Below are 5,385 nucleotides of genomic sequence, written 5' to 3' on the forward strand. Positions count from 1 at the left end.
GCATTGGCCTTAGCCTGCACTTCAGCAGGCTAAAGCAGCCCAGGTCCCTCAGCCTCTCCATACAGGCCATGTGCTTCAGGCCCCCAAACCCATCTGGGCAGACCTCCTCTGGACCCTTTCCAGTTGCTCCCCATTTCTCCAGCACTGGGCAGCCCACACTGGGACACACTGTTGCAGACGTGGCCACATGAGTGCTGAGTGGAGGGGGATAAGAACTGCCCTTGCCTGGGTGGCCACGCTCTTCCTAATGCAGTGCTGTATGCAGCTGGCCTCATTTGTGGTGAGCATGCACCACTGGCTCATATGGCACCCTTCATAATGTCCAGGGCCATCTCCTCAGGGTCACTCTTCTGCTGGTCAGGTCCCTGACTGTCCTGATGCATATTGTTCTGTCCTGCTGATGAGCCTTTCAAAGAGGACAGGATGTGGGGTAGACCCCTTCATACCCCACCTTTCCCTGGCTTCCTGGTCAAGCATGACCCATTCATGAAAAAACTCTGAGCTTGATCATCCAACCAGCTTTCTGCCCATCTGGATGTCTGCTGGACATCCACTACTCTCTTCTCCTCCACAAGTACACGTCTTTTATCGCAGAAAGCAATCAATCAGGTGTGTCAGGAACAATTCACCTTCAGTAAATCCATGCTGATTGTTACCAAGAACATTCTTCATGATGTGCCCAGAAAGGTGATCTGAGAGGCCTGCCTCCACGTAACTCTCCTTACCAATGTGAGGCTGAATGGCCTGCAGCTCCCTGGGTTGTCCTTGTGGCCTTTTTTGAAGATGAGCACAACATATTCCTTCTTCTGCTCATTGGGACCTCCCCTGATCTCCACAACATTTCAAAGATGACAGAGAGCAGCCTTGCTGTCACAGCAGGCAGCTCTCTCCATGTCCATGGATGCTAGCCATCCAGTCCCATAGACTTCTGTGGGGTGAGTTCTAGAGACTTAGGCACTGCAGGGTTTTTTTCTCCTCAGGAGTCCTGACTCTAGGCACAACAGCTGAGGAGACCTTGTGGGTGAAGACTGAAGCCAGGAAGGACTTGACTTCCCCAGACCTACCTACATCTGCTTTTACTAGGATCTCTGCCCCATTCAGCAGTGAGCCCTGATTTCCTTTTTTATTCTTTTACTGTCACTGAAGCAGTGTCTCTATGCCAAGGGAGCTTTGGCTTCCTTAACACCATCCCCACTTTGCTGGACAATATTTCTAAATTCCTCCTTTGCAGCCTCGCCCTTCTTCCCCTTTCCACATGCTGCCTTACTGCCCTGGAGCTCACGTGGGAGTTCCCTGTTTAGCCAAGCTGGTGTCCAGATATGTCTACTGATTTTACAAACTGTTTGTTATGGAGCATTCTTGTGCTTGACGGGTGCTGTCCTTAATGACCTGCGGGCTTTCCTGAGCTCCTCTGCCCTTCAGAGCTGCCTCCCTTTGTCCATGCCATGGAAGAGCTCCGTACATGCAAGCTACCCCTTCACACATAGGGCATCCCCCTCCTCATCTTGCCTGGTGATCTCTCCTGAAGAACTTGCACCCTGCCATTGAAGGACTGTAGTCGTGTGAGTGATCCCAGCACATCTCAGGCATTCTAGCCATGTGGCACTCCTGTGACAGCTTGTGCATCTCCATTTGCTCCTGCACCCCAAGCTGCATATGTTTGCATACATTTTGGCTTCAGCACCTCAACTGTGGCCTCAACCAAAGATTTGTCACAGGAAAACTGTTACCAAGGACATCATGTATGCAAAGGCTTTGATTGCAAGTGGTGACAGTCTGTCATGGATAGCAGGTGGCAATGTAATGGTGAAAGGAGGTTCCTACTAAGAGAGCACAGCCTGCAGTGCCCAAGGCCAGGAGAAAGAGAGCAGGGCTGAGCAGGAATGGCAGGAGAGGGTTTGGCTGCCCGAGCTGACTTTGCAGCACCATTTCACCTGTGACAGACTTCTTGAAGCAATCTCCAGGCAGGACAAGGTGCCAGTGAAGAAGTCCCTGGGCCTGCGCAGCCTGTGATCCAGCCACCCTGAGGTTCACATTAGCCTAGTCCTTGTTCGTATCATCTGGCGGGATGAGAAGAGGTTTGGGAGGAGAAGAGTGAGAAGGGTTTGAGAGTGCAGAGTCTAGAGCAGAGATGTTGCTGTGATGTGCCTCCCATTTATGCAGCGCCCATGGATGTAGACGGGATGGACTTTGCCTAAAGGCAGTATTGGGATTCATTTGTTTGAACACATGTAGAAAACCCAAGATGCCCTGTGGTACTTGCCCGGCAATCACTCCAAAGGGGCATTGTTTTCCTGTAGGTCCCATGGTGTATCTGCTAGAGACACGTGTTTGTGCTGGACACCCCAGGCATCTGAAATGGATCTGCCAGCCTATTTCTATGTCATTAGATCAAGTGTCTGCACTGAACTACTACAGCTGTTTTTAACATTGGGATCTTCCTCTGTCTCAGTTTCATAGTGATTGGGGCTCTACTTGTAGCAGGCATCTAGTGTCATTTCAGATGGCCAAGGAAATTTCCCACCTGGCCCCCAGCTCATGCTCTAGGAGGATGTGCATCTCATAGTCACTCCATCAGAGCAAGCAGACACTGGCACATGCCTGGGAGCATTTCTGTCTCTTCAACTGTCCCCAAGTGTTTTTGTGTGAGCAACTCCCTCCATCTCCAGTGATTACAATGGGAGCTTAGACAGGGAGCTCCCATGCAGACACCTATGTTGTGCCCACTTTTATTTTCACCTCCTGTGAGTTTGTGGAGTTCATGGGAGGGATCTGAATCCCACTCCAGCCCAGGGGCTTCTAAACGGGCATGAGATGCCCAGATTGACTGATGTGAATCAACACCTGAACCATGTGTCCATGAGCTCCCCTCTTTTCCCCTCTAGGTATCCTGCCTTGTTAAGAGATGAGAATCGGGGCCTTCCAGAGTGGGACATTTCCACCTTTCATAGATAGTCATCCTCTGATGAAATACACTGCAATGTTCGAATCAGTCTCTCTCCACTCTTTAGAAAAGGACAATACTGATTATTTTAGTCTACTTCAGGGGACATTTCCCAGGAGGAGGCAGCACAAGGGACAGAGAAATTCATGCCTTCAGCTGGACCTCTGCTCCTGAGTGGGGCCAGGCTTTGGGGAAAGAGGGAGCTGATGGCAACCTGACAGCACTGCTGAGAGACATCTGTGTGCAGGAGCAGATCCTCTGCCAAGAGCAGCAGGGCTCTGGGCACTGCCTGCTGCTGCTGCTGCCATGAAATGAGAGAAGACAGCGAGAAGTGAAAGGCAGTGTGGAGTGGGAGGCCAGAGGACAGCTTACTGTGGGAGGAATCTTCACAGATCTTTGTACAGTAAGTCTCTGGCTGTAGAGCAAGACTATTGAGCTTCCTTGAAAGGTCTTCTGAATCCAGCCCATCCCGTGACTGATAGGGTTTTAAAGGATCATTCTGCTGCCTTCTCCAGTGTGGAGGAGGAGGAGATGCTTCAGAGCAGGGATTCCCTGCCACGCCATCACAGGGACAGGGCCTGCTGCTACCTTATCCCGAGGATGGCTTCTGGGGTTGTGAAGCCAGGGAGTGCACCCAGGTCTGACCAGTGCTATGATTCAGAGCAGTGTCCCTGCACCCCATGGTCCTGTGTGCCTGGGGCAGTGACTCTGCCGCCTGTGAGGGTCAGCACTCAGCCTGCCTGGGGAGCTCCCCATAGCACTTCAGGGAGAAGCTCTGGGTGAGAGGGGCGACCCCCAGCAGGACAGGTTCATTCTCCCATAGAGTGGGTGCTGAGTGGGTCAGGGCTGCTCACAGCTCCAGCTCACCAGGACATTTTGTGAGTGGAGTCCTCAAGAGGACTTGTCTCTGCCTGGTGGGAATGGAGATGCAGCAGTCAGGTTTAAACAAGGGGCTAAGATCTTAACCATCACACTGAAGGATGAGTAGGTTTGCAAGTACCTTCACCACTCCTCAGCCTACAGACAACACCAACATCACCTTGCCAGTCTCATCAGAGATTTTCTGGTCTGCTCTTTAACACCTGCAAACAGAGAGATGCTGCTGGGCAGTTTTCTGCTGCTTGGAGGTTTCTGTAGGGCAGAGCTGAGATGACAGTGAGTGGGATGGGACCTGTGTGGGGACAAAGGAAGAGCTCCCAGCAAGGACATCTTCAAGCAGCAGAGAGATGGTCAGAGAGTGAGAGGAAACTGATACCAGACACCTCATGTGAGGTTGGGGTGCAGGCAATTCTCTGCCAGCCCCTGCAGTGCAGGTGCTTTCCCCTGAGCAAGCCCCCTTCATCTTTCCTCTGCCACCCAGCAGAGCCCTCTGCCCTCAAGACCATGGGATATCGGACAGGAATTGCCTTTTTGGCAGCCAGAGCCCCAGAAGAGGAGAGGAGCAGCTCTCCTGCCACCTGCCCATTTCCTAAAACATGACAAAGGGGCTGAGAGCGACCTCCCTGCGATGCCTCCATCTGGGAGGTGGTGTGCACAGCTGGGTTAGGGGAAGACCTTCCTCAGTGTCCCTCTCTCTTTCTGTCTTTGCCACCCTAGGCAAGCACCAAGGTGTTGCTCCTTGTTTCTCCCTGTGTCCGGGCTGCTCTTGCTCTTGGGCTTTCTGGGGATGAAATTTGCTGCTACAGAGTCTGACCCAGACCCTGTGGTTCCTGCCGCAGAGTTGTCTGCAATGGAGTGAGAGGATGAGGACCCCTTCTTGCCTTTGGGGCTCAAAGCAGCACAGTGTGTGGGGCTGGGGAATGAGCTGAGTGTCCTTCAGGAGCCCCCACCTTTCAGACACTTCACCCTCCCTGGGGTGTGCTGCTGAGCTGTGTGCTGCCCTCGAGGAGGGCACAGCTCTTCTACTGGACATTCATGACAGCTGCATGCCCCATGCAGAAGGCACAGAGGTGCTAAGGAGATGAAAATGCTGCTGGGGGTGGCTGCATGTGGGCAGCTGAAATAAGCACTGTATGTTTTTGCCTAGAAACTGGGTGTCAAAAGCTCCCTCAGTATCAGCACCACGTCACAGAGTCCTTCTTCTGATCATCGGAGCTATATGCTGTGTCCCACCCTCTCCATCACTCTTGGGACATCTGAACTGAGAGAGAGGTGAGTTTGCAGATCTGCACTTTGCAAGTGGCCACCACTGTCAGCAGAGGCCAATTTCCTTTAAGGGTAACTTGCGTTCGAGACTGTCCCCTAGCTGAGAAAGGTGCATGCCCAAGGCAGCTGGGAATGGGACTGATGTGGAGACCAGTGTGCCGGCTCTGTCCTAGGCCACATAGGGAGAGCTTTTGCCTCTCAGGACTCAGTAGTCTTCACACGGAGAGCAGTGGAAAGGTTGCATATTCCTACCCTGCAGAGCAGACAAACAAACAAACAAGCCCCCCAAAAGCGAA

The sequence above is a fragment of the Apteryx mantelli genome, unplaced genomic scaffold, assembly GCF_036417845.1.
Source record: "Apteryx mantelli isolate bAptMan1 unplaced genomic scaffold, bAptMan1.hap1 HAP1_SCAFFOLD_20, whole genome shotgun sequence".
Lineage (NCBI taxonomy): Eukaryota > Metazoa > Chordata > Aves > Apterygiformes > Apterygidae > Apteryx > Apteryx mantelli.